The sequence below is a fragment of the Protopterus annectens genome, chromosome 1.part0 (assembly GCF_019279795.1).
Source record: "Protopterus annectens isolate FY-2018-M chromosome 1.part0, PAN1.0, whole genome shotgun sequence".
Classification (NCBI taxonomy): Eukaryota; Metazoa; Chordata; order Ceratodontiformes; family Protopteridae; genus Protopterus; species Protopterus annectens.
Genome location: NC_056725.1, coordinates 543681658 through 543694719, shown reverse-complemented (window position 1 = coordinate 543694719; position 13062 = coordinate 543681658). Strand labels below are relative to the sequence as shown.

Genomic DNA, 13062 nt, shown 5'->3' with positions numbered 1-13062 from the left:
ATAGCCTTAGACAACCATTTGGAAGTAGTCTGTTTTGACACAGGTTGTCCCTTTTTCTTACCCTCACAAGAACTGAACAATTGATGCGAAGATCTGAAAGATTTAATTTCTGTCAAGGCAGTACCTGAGTTGTCTGTAAACATCCAAGGTATGGAGTACCTTTTCTTCCTCATTTTTAGGTTAAGAAAAAGAAAACAGCAAGAAAAAGAAGTTATGTACTTACCATAACGTTCCATGTGAGTTGTTTATCTTGCTTTTATTCTCACTGATGGGTTCGGAGCTGATCCTCGGCTCCGACACAGCAAATACCAAAACTCAAGGTTTGCCAGTAGCTCGAGACCAAGTCCCTTATCCCACAATGCACTGCTGGAATTACCTCAGATCTTGTTTGCTGTGAGTACATATACCCTTTTATTTATTTCTACAGGGAAGCACTTCCCGAAGGGGAAGAAGTAGTATTGAATAACCAGGATGGTACTAGCCTCTAAGTCAACAGTCAGCCAGGAGAGGGAGGGAGGGAGGGACGTGAGAATAAAGGGGAGATAAACAACTCACATGGAATGTTATGGTAAGTACATAACTTCTTTATGTGAAGTTGTTAAATCTCGCCATTTATTCTCACTGATGGGTAGCGTCCCTAGCACCCTCAATCTTGGGTGGCTCATGGAAGTACGTTTTTCAGTACTGTGGAACCAAAGGAAGACCTGTCCCTGGAAGCCTCATCTACTTTGTAATGTGTGATAAAGGTATGAGGCTTAGACCAAGTGGCTGCTGCACAAATATTGTCAAGGGGCAATTTAGCTTGAAAGGCAGAAGATGTAGAAACGGCTCTGGCAGAATGAACCTTAGGTTTGTGTGTCAATGGCATGCTTGCATTCACATAGACAAAGGATATACAATCTGATAACCATTTAGATAAAGTTTTTTTAGCCACTGGATTACCTTTTCTGGCCTCTGAAAAGGATACAAAAAGTTGATCTGATTTTCTAATATCCTTAGTTCTGTCAAGATAAAATCTGAGCTGTGTGTGTACTTCAAGTTTGTGCAGCATGTATTCCAATTTGTTAGAGTGGTTGGGAAAAAAGACTGGCAGCTCAATAACCTGACTGATATTGGATACAGAACAGACTTTAGGCAAAAAGGAGGGGTTTGTTCTGAGAGATACTCTATCAGCATGGAAAATCATGTAAGGAGGCCTAACAGATAATGCTTGAAGTTCTAACACTCTGTGGGCAGAAGTAATGGCTACCAGAAATATAGTCTTCCAGGAAAAATATTTGAGATCACAAGAAGATGCTGGTTCGAAAGGGGGGAGCATAATTTGAGAGCATAAAATTCAAATTCCAGGGAGAATAAAGAATTTTGACAGGAGGTCACATGTGAAAGGCACCTTTAAGAAAAGCCTTAGATAACTTATGGCTCATAACATTCAACCCATCGAATCCAAGGTGGAAATTTGATATGGCGGCTAACTGGACTCGAACTGTGGCAGCTGCTGCTCCTTCTTTAAAAATCTTTGCCAAAAATTCTAAAATGGGTAGAGGAGCTCGGAAAGGGTCAGTTTTCTGTATAGTGGCCCATATTAAGAACCTGTTCCACTTACTGCGGTATAGTTTCCTGGTGGATGGCTTGTGAGAAGACAAAAGGATTTGTCTTGTATCATCTGAAAGTGAATGAAGCCTGGCAATTAGGGGAAGTGGATTAGCCAAGCAGTAAGTTTTTGGTACTGCACTGAAGGATGGAGGTCCCCTGACGGGTGTGTCAGAAGGTCCAGAACTGGGCCCAGGATCCATGGATCCTCCAGTAGATGATGGTGAAGGAAGGGGAACCAAATCTGTCGATGCCAGTAGGGAGCTATGAGGATAACTGTCCTTCCCAGCGACTTTGCTTTCTGTAAAACCATGGGCATCAATGGAATAGGTGGGAATGCATATAGCAGACCCGGAGGCCAATTGTGTATGAGTGCGTCTCTCTGGAAATGTCGTGGAGGTGGTATTAGGGCAAAGTAGCTTCCGCATTTGGTATTGATGTGACAGGCAAAGAGGTCGCAGCAAGGCTGGCCCCATTTGTGGAAAATCAGATCCGCAACTCGTTGGTTGAGAGACCACTCATGAAGAAACAGTATTGCCCTGCTTAGCTTGTCTGCTATCACAATGGAATTCCCCGGGATGTGCGTTGCTATCAGAAAATGGTGGGATGACACAGCCCATTGCCATACACAGAGTGCTTCTCGACAATGGGGGTAAGACTTGGTTCCGCCTTGTTTGTTCAAGTACCAGACCACTGACATGTTGTCCGTCTGAATTGCAATTGTTCCTAGAGGAAGAGAATCCTGAAAGTACTGCAACGCCAGAAGTACCGCTCTCAACTCCAGAACACTGATATGCAGATGTGACTCTTGATCCGTCCATGTGCCTTGGGCAGTCTTTCCCTGAAAATGCCCCCCACCCTATCAGGGAAGCGTCCATGGTTACAGTGTCTACTGGAGGGGGGGGGCAAAGGGTCTTCCGATTGTAACATGGAGAGACATCAACCACCACTGAAGGTCTCTCTTGCAAGAATCTGTGATGAGAATCATGTAGTGCATCCGTAGCTTTTGGTAGGACCACTGAGCGAAGAAGAGCCATTGAAGGATTTGCATGTGCATCATTGTGTGTGGTACAGCCAGGATTGCTGCCGCCATCAAACCTAGTACCTTCAAGACCTCTGCTGCTCTAGCTTTGTTCTTTGACACCAGTGAGATGACGTGTTGGTGAAGTGAGACTCTTTCAATTGGAAACGTAGAGTGGTGGTTGAGGTATCTAACTCTTCTCCTATAAAAACGGTATGCTAGGATGGCAACAAGGCAGACTTTTCGAAGTTGATTGTAATGCCTAATTGATGGCAGTGTGTCAGAGTATATTGCATTGCCTGAGTCAATTAATGCCTGGTGGTAGCAGTGAGGAGCCAATCGTCTAGGTATGGAAACACCTGGAATCCTAGACGCCACAGGTGAGCCATGACCACTGCCATGCATTTGAACACCCTGGAGGCTGTAGTGAGACCAAAGGGCAGGGCTCGAAACTGGTAATGATTGGCTCCCAGCCGGAAATGCAGGTGACCCCTGGAGAGTCTGTTCACCCTTAAGTGACAGTACGCTTCCTTGAGATCTATGGAGCACATCCAATCGCCTTTCCCTAGGAATGGAAGAATGGACTGAAGCGTGACCATTCGAAACTTCTCTTTCTTTACAAATTAGTTGAGTCTGCTGAGGTCCAAGATAGGTCTCCAGTCCCCTGTTTTCTTTGGTACCAAAAAGAATCTTGAGTAGGTTTCGAATCCAACTTGGTCTGCTGGGACTGGTTGGATGACTCTTTTTTTCTAGCAATTTTTGGACTTCTACGATTGCTTGTTCCCTGAGACTGGGTGGAACATCTGGGATTCTGCTTACAGGAGTAGGAGGGGAAGAGAACGGTATGAAATATCCTCTGAAAATGATGCTTTGTACCCATGTATCTGATGTTATGTTTAGCCAGGCTTCTGGGTACAAAGACAAGCGACCCCTGACTGCCTCCAGAGCCGAACAGCCAGGCCTCCTTTCAGGAGCGCTGGTAGGGCTGACCAGAGAACTGGCCCTCTGTCACCCTGTTGCTGCGGACCCCCTCTGCCGCATGGGCGGCATCTTCCGTTATAACCCCCTCCTCTGCCTCTAGAGGGGGTTTCTCCACGTGTGTCCTGAAAGGTTCCCTGTGCTTTTCGGAACCACATTTTCCCTCTCCTAGGACCCTTGGGGTAGGGCCGAGTAGGGGTAGATAAATGGACTCGAATGGCAGATAGGGTCTTGCCTTTCTGCTCACACCTGGTTAAAGTTTCCTTTACTTTATGCCCAAACAGTGATGAGCCATCAAATGGGGTGTTGATAAAGGAAGACTTAAAGGGTTCCGCAAAGGAACAGAGACGCATCCAGGATTGTCTCCGCAGAGCAATGCCTGAACTAGTGGCTCTACTCGAACCATCAGCTGCATAAGATACGAGAAGCATGGACGAGTTTACAACCGAGTTTAGGGTAGCGAGCTGTGTGCTGACCGTGTTGGCAACCCCTGCAGCTACCGTACCCTGGACAGCATCTCCTAGCTCCTTCAGGAGATCTCTTTGCAGTCTCGTAAAATGGGTTAAATAGTTCAGCGATCGTAGAGAAAAAGTCGCTGAACTAAATTTGCGTTTCCCATATATATTCATGATCCTAGAATCTCTGTTAGGAGGATGGATAGATGCGGATGTTTCAGACACTTCCTTTTTGGTGGCTGCAGCTACCACCATGGCATCAACAGGCACTCCTTTGGTCAAAAAGGCTTTGTCCACCGGGGCAGAGATGAACTTATTCGGCTTCCGAGGGACAGGTTTCATGGCCTCTGGTGACTCCCACGCCTTACGAGAGATCAGTTGCATGAGCTCATCGTAAGGCTGAGACACCCAAGAAGTGGAAGGTTGAGACCCAAAAGCCTTCAAGAGCACTGACTCGTCCCCAGTAGGGGTTTTGGACTGCCAATCGCCCCTCTGACTAAGGATCTCTAATATCTCCGCAAAGGAGATATCCTCAGAGGGGGATCTAGGGGACCTATCTGACTCATCCAAATCCGTGTCAGATGTCAAAGACTCCTGTGGGGTGTCTAAGTGCCTCCTCTTGCACAGTCTCTTCCTGGGTACCTCCTCAGTGAGGAGATCTGGGGAGGTCTCGGAAGAGCAGGGGATGCCCTGAGGGGCCACTTGAGGCTCGGGGTCTATACACTTAAGGGGGACCAGTAGACGTAGAAGCGGACACAGGAGCTTGAGGGGAGAAGGAAGCCCGAACTGATGCTGACGATGTCTTAGGAGACAGGACTCTCCTCATGTCATCGATAGCACCATGGCTCCAATGAGAAGGGGTAGACGGAATCGGAGGGACCGTCAGATCCTCCCACACCGAAACCATGAGCTCCGAGCCCGAGGTAGGAGCCGAGCTCATCCGAGCCGAAGCCCTGAGAGGAAGAGTCGGCACCGACGAATCGGTCCTACTACCCTCCCCGTACCCAACAGGAGAGTGTCGGCTCCTAGCGTCCTCGGTCGGCGCTGAGGACATCCGAGTAGATGGAACCGATAACACCGGTGCAGGTCTCGGTTCAATAGGTTCCACAACTATCGGTTTGGGCTCTGAGAGTCCAGTACAGCTCAGAGGAGGAGCAGTCAAGTCCGGTTCAATGGTCTTCGGCTCCGACAAAGTGGTCGGGGCCGACAACAATTTAGCAAGACCTGGTGCCTGTAGAAGCTTCTGTACTAGCCGATCCATATCCATATCAGAGAGGCTGACCGAAGACTTCGAGGAATGCACTGAAGGTGCTGACTGGAGCAGAGGAGATGAGGGAACCTCAGAGACCGGCTCCAAGACTGGGAGCTGGCTCCGAACCAAAGGGACACTCGGTTCCGAAGACTGTGGAACCGATGACCTTGTACCCTCTGATCTCTTTGCCTTCTTGATTTGTTTAGAATCAGAAGATTTTGAAGATTTAAAAGAAGTGCTGGCACCTTCCTGGCTACCTAACGCCTCAGAGAAAGTATGCTGCAGCAACCCCCTATCTATGAGTTTTCTCCTTCTCTCTAAGAGAACCCTAGATGAAAAAGAGTGGCAAATAGTGCAGGAGTCCTGGAGGTGTTTAGCCCCCAGACAGTAAACACATTGGACATATCCGTCCGTGACAGACATTTTCTGTCCACAATCTGGACATTTCTTAAACCCCGATTTGGGGTGAGACTTTTCTCTCTCATCTGACATATTATAAAGAGAGACACCACAAAATTAAGCTGTAAAGGTTAAATACAGGGCTAACCAAGCCCACACTAAACAATATATTAATAACAAGTAAAAATTGTAAAACTAAATAGGGCTAAGAAAGGGCCCAACACTAAGAAAAACTAAGGCAACACAGGGCACTATCTCTACAATCTAACCTACTTTAAACTATTATAGTTTTTAACAAGAAACACACGCGCACACTAAATAAGAATAATCTCTCAAAACGAGCAGAAAAAAGTTTTTTAAAACTTGCGATTTATCAAAAATGGTCCGAGCTAACTGGATCACAGAGATCTCTCTTGCCGCAGCAAACTAGATCTGAGGTAATTCCAGCAGTGCATTGTGGAATAAGGGGCTTGGTCTCGAGCTACTGGCAATCCTTGAGCTTTGCTATCAGCCATGTCGGAGCTGAGGATCGTCTCTGAACCCATCAGTGAGAATAAACGGTGAGATTTAACAACCTCACATGGATAGTTTGGACTAAAGAATACTTGGATACAGCTTTAAGCATAAAAAAGGATTAGTTCTCAAAGAAACCCTGCCCTTATGGAAATCGAGATATGGCTGACTCGCCATAACAGCTTATAATTCAGAAACCTTTCTTGCACAGGTCAGAGCAATCAGTAAAACTGTTTTTCATGTAAATAACCCCAAGTCAGCCAGATTAGTTGGTTCAAACAGAGCAAGTATTTGCTTATCTAACAAAAAGTTAAGATTTGAAGCAGGGGCCACTGGTTTTCTTGGAGGCCTCTTATGCAAAGCCTCTTTCAAGAACATTTGACATGAAATTGCACTGAAAGAGGTGGATCCATGAGCAGGCATGCTGAAAAGGCAGACAAATGAACCCTGACATACTGGAATAAAAAAAACAAAGGATAGTAACTCACTCAAATACTGTAAAATCAGAGAACAAACAGACCTGAATGGGTGCTGGGTATGTTATTGGCACCAACTAGAAAACCTTTTCCATATGCTAGTATATAACTTTCTAGTAGCAGGCATACTTGTCTCCATTAGCACCTGCTGCAAATTCTTGGTAAACAGATGCCTAAAAGAAATTAAGACCATATCATCCAGGTAGTCAATTGAAGATGACTGATGTCAGTGTGTATCAAACACCCCTGCTCATGTGTGAGTAGATCCAGTCTGTAAAGAAGCTTGTGGCAAATGCCCTTGACAATTTTCAAAAGAAGAAGAGAATCTTGGCTGCCTGGGCCATAAGGCAGAAAGCACAGTGAGCTTAGAGTATTGCTTCTGAATATTCAAAAGTACGCGGGATATTAGTGAAAAGGGTGGAAAAGTATAAAGGAACATTCCTGTCCAAAGAAAAGAAAATGCATCTGCATTCCCAGACCTTCTTTCATGGAGTCCTGGAAAAGAATATTGCCAGATAATTGCTCAGAGGCAGCAAGGTCATCTACCTAAGGAACTGCATACTGATCTAGTTACCATCCATTAGCATCTGCCTGGTCCTGCTCAGCTTATCTGTCACCCAATTTTTTTTTGATGTAATGCAAGATGCTTGCAGAGTGAAAATGTGCAGTGAAGCTATAAGCCAAGCTATTATGGATAGGCTGCAAAAGGGATATGACCTGGTTCCCCCATGCTTGCTGTTGTAGTACATGACTGTAGTATTGTCTGTAACCACTTGAAGAGGTCTTAGGAACCTAAGACGGTTCAGAGAGTTAACTGCCTTGATCAGGGCAAGCACCTCCTTGATATTTATGTGCTTGCATCTGTCCTTGGTGTGTCACACCCCCTGCACTTTTATCTTTTCTGAAACTGTTCCCAAAAAAAAGCTCCAAGTGTCGGTCGTGACTGACTGCTTTTTTGTAGGGATGAAGAAGGGGAGCCCTGGATTTAAGGGTATCTGTTGTCTCCACCAACATATTTCTCTTCTGACAAACCCCAGCACAGGGACTTGAAAAGACTGTTTTGATGCTGGGACCAAAGAGATTTCAGATATCACCATCTTTTTTCATCTGGAGTCTTACTACGGGTATCATGAGAATTACAGATGCCTTGAGACCTAAAATCATCCCTCGCAGTGACAAATCTGAGTGAAAAACCTTAAAATGCATCTAAATAAAGCTCTCTCTCTCTATGCAAGAAAAGCTTTTTGAACTGAGGTGTCTAGTTGATATCCCAAGAACATAATCCTGTGTGGAGGAGTCGAGGAAGAATTTTGAATGTTCTCTTGGAATCTCAGCTTATGTAATGATCTCTCAACCAAGAGACAGAAACCTGACACATTGACAAAGACTCGGTAAAGATAAGCAAGTTGTCTAACTATGGAAAAATGTGGATACACTGTAGCATGCAATGAGCTATAACTAGAGCTAGCACCAAATAGACCAGCAAGGCAGCACAGAGTTCAATAAATTTATTAGATACTTGTATGCATAGATAACAGACTAGTTTCGGCAAACAGCCTTCTTCAGTGTAAAACAGTATAGTCAAGTTCCTTTGAGTCATCCATTTAAATACATAACAAGAGCCAATCAAAAATTGAGCTCATGAATATTCATGAATTTGAAACATATTTTTGAACACTTGATGTTTTTGTCATACAAATATACAGTGGGTAACATATATACTAATAAAATCCGTCCTTAACAGGGAAGATAACAACCCCAAATAAATACATACATAGAATTTAACAAGTTGTTAGTATAATATGGCATATCCATCTAGCCATGTAATCATAGTCATATTTATATTTTTATTTTTATTTTTTTATTTTTTTATTTTTTTATCAATCTGTACTTAAATAGCCACTGGCACTAGCTATTGAACAAATATTCATCAAAAGCACCAAAGGTATTGTATATCAAGTACTTACATTGAAAAGGCTCAGACACGCTATATCAAAAAAAGGGGGAAGGGGGTGTGTTTGGGGGGTTGAAGTTTTTATACGCGTGTGTGTGTATATGGGTTTGCAATTAAGCAAAGCAAGTAATCAACATATCCAAAATATGAAGCTTTGACCAACAATGGTAAAGTATAAAACCATAAACATAAAGGCATGACCTCCAAGACTAGAGATGTGATAATAAGTGCAACTAGTTTCAGGTAATGGGTATAGATATGTTAAAATAACATATATGAATGCTAGTCAAAAGACCGGCATATTAAGGTACCTATTATTCCTACAAACACAAGAATTTTAATCGACAATTTACTACACATGGACACCGCCCATATCATAAATATTACTGCGGAAGGGCCCATATGGCTCAATATCCAGAACTCTGATCAATGCCGAGCCAGAGTATTTTTAGGTTCATAATCCATATATATAGAGCCAGATGATAACAAAAAACAAATAAGACCCACAACTTAGTATCAGATTTGTCAACATTATTATTAAAGAATAACCATGTTCTCCTATAAATGATCATTCAGTCCGGGATGAAATAGACCCCCCAATGTAGTAATCCAATATTTCTCTTTTTGATCCAGTAACCCATGCCAACCCTGTTTGTTTGTTCTGTCTCCAGAAATACGATCAATAACCATAAAGGTGAACTTGGCCTGAGGATGTTTAAGTGTATGTTGATAAAGGGCGCTGGTCTCCTTATGGTTTTTTATATCACTGCGGTGTTCATTCATTCTAAATCTCAAAGCTCTAGAGGTTTGTCCAACATAAAATCCCCCACAATAACAGGAGGCCAGGTACACCACCCAATCGCTGCTGCAATTACCAAAGATCTTGATATCAAAAATTCTACTTGTATTACGACTGGTAAACTCCTTGGATTTAAGCATGTGTTGGCAGGATCCACAATGGCCACAAGGGAATGAACCAATAAGTTCATCACCATGAAGTGTCAATTGTTTATGGGTAGTCCCCCCACTTGCCATATGTTTGAAATGTGAAAAGTAGGAGCCTAGGGTTTTACCACGTTTGTATGAAAAAAGACAACGGGGTCCCAAAATACTTCGCAGCTTGTCATTAGCCAGTAGAATATTCCAATGTTTATTGATAATGTTTCTGATCATATTAATATTTCTACCATAAGTGGTGATAAATCTGACACATGTACTGCGAGAGGATTGATTTTTGTTCTTATTCTGATAATGTAATAAGTCATCCCTCTCAAGACTATTAGCTCTACTCTGAGCAGACACAATATCGAATCTATCATATCCCCTATTGGTAAACCTCTGACTGAGGTCCCTACTGGCCAATTGATATTCCTCCATGTTGGAACTGAGTCGTTTGATACGTATAAATTGGGATATGGGAATACTCCTGATGGTGTGACGGGGGTGTAAACTTGATGCATGTAACAAGGTGTTATATTGCGGGTACTTGCGGAAAACCCTAGTAGACAAAGTATTGTCTGGGTTCCTGTATACAGTGACATCCAAAAAATTTATGGAGTTTTTATCATACGTCACGGAAAATTCAAGTCCCCAGACATTGTCATTAAGATACTCAACAAATTCTCTTAAGTAACCCACATCAGCCCGCCACACCAACCAGCAGTCGTCCAGGTAACGTCTCCAAATGTCCATTTCCACCTGAAAGATGTTGTGTGATATATCATATATCATATATTCTTCGACATAGGCCATGAAAAGGTCAGCATATATTGGAGCAAAAGATGCCCCATAGCTGTTCCTTGTAGCTGCCAATAACATTGGCCTTGGAAATACAGAACATTCTTATTTAACACATGTTCAGACATACATATCAAAAGAGTGTTGAACCCCGGTGAATATAGATTGACCCTTTCCAACCAATATTGTATAGATTGGAGACCCGCCCAATGGGGTATACTTGTATATAATGATTTTACATCCAAAGTACATAGATACCATTCGGGTTCCAATTGGGTCTCCCTGATTAACTGCAAAAACTGTGTGGTGTCCTGCAACCTAGATCTTATATGTCCCAACAGAGGTTTCAGATATTTGGTAAGGAAGGCCGATAAGGGTTCGGTCAGAGAGCCTATTCCTGAGACTATTGGTCTACCTGGTGGTTTATCTAAGGACTTGTGGATTTTGGGTAAAAGATACAATATCTGTTTGGACGGTTCAGAAACCATAAGTGAATCCAAACATTTCTTGTTTATAATACCCTCCTCAAAGGCTAACCGCAAAAAGGAGTCAATCTCATCCTTAAATACCGGTGTTGGATCTATGGACATGTACATGTAGCACTTAGCATCAGACAGTTGGGTTAACCCTTCCTGGACATAATCCGCAGTATTCCAAACCACAACTGCACCTCCCTTATCAGCAGGGACAATAACTATATCTTTATTGTCACATAAGTTATTCAAAGCTATCCTGTCATCAGGAGTTAGGTTGCTGGCCAACATGATATGTCCCATATTCTCAAAATGAATATCCCTCAAAATAGTGTCCATAAAAATGGAAACGTGTTTATTCACAGGAGGTTGGAATGAGGACTTACCAAAACGGAAGTCCTCAGATGGTTCTGACTTGTTATCCTCAAAGAACAATCTAAGATTTAAAGTCCGGCAAAAAGCCTGTAAATCCTGTACTATGTGATATTCCTGGCTGAAAAATGAGGGAATATAGTTCAAACCCTTATTCAAAAGTGCAACCTGTTCATCTGTTAATATGGTCTTAGATAAATTCAACACATTCTGAGTTGGCCCTGATATATCTCCTATTTCAGGAAGTTGTCCAAAAGACCTTGGAAGGAGACCGGAGTGATCGGTCTTTCTGTGCTTTCTGCCCCCCCGGTGTCCCTCACCCCCTCTAAAGGGGAGATTTTATTAGTTTTCTTCCTATTAGGTGAGACCCTCTCCCCTGATCCCTCAAAATCCGTGAGGGAGGATTCATCACCAGACGTGCTATATGAACTGTCCCCCTTCTTTTTAAGAATTGACCGAGGTCTCTTTTTGGTGCGACTGGGCCCTGTTCTAACCTGATTAGTATCCGCAAATCTGACCGATCTGCTGAAATCAAACGGTTTACCCCGTTGATAATCAGAAAAGTCACGATGAAACTTCTTAATTTTACGTTCCTTTAAAGTTTTTTCATGCTCCGTCAGTTCTAAGGACAGTTTTTTAATATTGTCCTGATATTTCAAAGAGGATTCAAACTTTTGAACCTCAGAACATATATTTTTAATTTCAAGTATATTGGAATCTACTGTCCTTTCATAATATTGTAACAAAATGTTCACAAATGTCATGGATCCAGTCTGAAGAGCCTCCTGCCAATCTTGATTTAGTTTGTCATCTGGCCTCCACACTAGAGGTTGTGTTCAGATTGTAATCCTCTGGGAGCCATGTTTTGAGCGAATATGCTTTAAATAACTTAAGATGCCAAATGTTTGATCTAAGAGTCTTAAATGCTTTGGTGATTGAATGAAAAAACATATCACAATCTACCAAAGAAGTCTGAGCCGAGTTGACCGGATCATTGCTTGGCAATTTCTCAATACCAAATACCGCTATGTCTTGCCGATCAGCACATAATCCAGACAGAATACTATTTAGATCCATGTTGTGAACAATGTTAGAGTATGCTACTAGTAATGACTGATGGAGCACCAAAATAACAAAGGAGTATAATATTTCAACCAAATATGTAATACAATAGTTGAAAGGCCCAGTAGCATCAAATTAGAAAGATAATTGGACACCAATCCCTAATAAAGAGTCACAGGGGTGGGCAGAAAGCACGAATAAAACAGAAAAACCAGGACCATTAAATCCCTATGGCAGGTCAGGCACCATGAATAGCACAAAAGGTGAATTACAGTATTCGTATAACACTTTTAGCTTGTATATTAGATGAAGCAACCCAACCTAGAAATGGTTCAATGTTAAATAATCCAAGGGTTGAATCACGAATCCAATAAATCACTAGAATCTACCCCAATGAGCCTGACTGTCAACTATAAGTAACAGCTGTAACTAGACATTGAATTCAAATGCTAGGGCACACCACTGAGAGTATTCAATATCTGGGAAAAAGATCAAAACACTAAATTCACTGAGAACACCATACATTCAAAAAACCAAAGAAAGGTTTTATAAAGGTATATGGATCAAATGATTAGTGGTGCAACAAACAAATATGAACCTTTCAAAAATTCAGTTCGAGTGGTCTGATTATATAGATTTTCTTTGATTAGATGATGCCCCACTCTCAGCTGGATGACTCCTCCAGTCACTATACAGTTTATTATAGCTTATAATAATATCCATATAAAGTGTTCATCCAATTGACACACACAACAATAATAAGTGAGGGAAAGTGCAAAT

General features: G+C 42.5%; 1 protein-coding gene across 1 annotated transcript in view; it reads right to left on the bottom strand.

Moving 5' to 3' along the window:
- Positions 1 to 13062, bottom strand: part of USP34 (ubiquitin specific peptidase 34) — a gene marked incomplete in the record, with an annotated part of 5849982 nt that overhangs the window by 2305617 nt on the left and 3531303 nt on the right.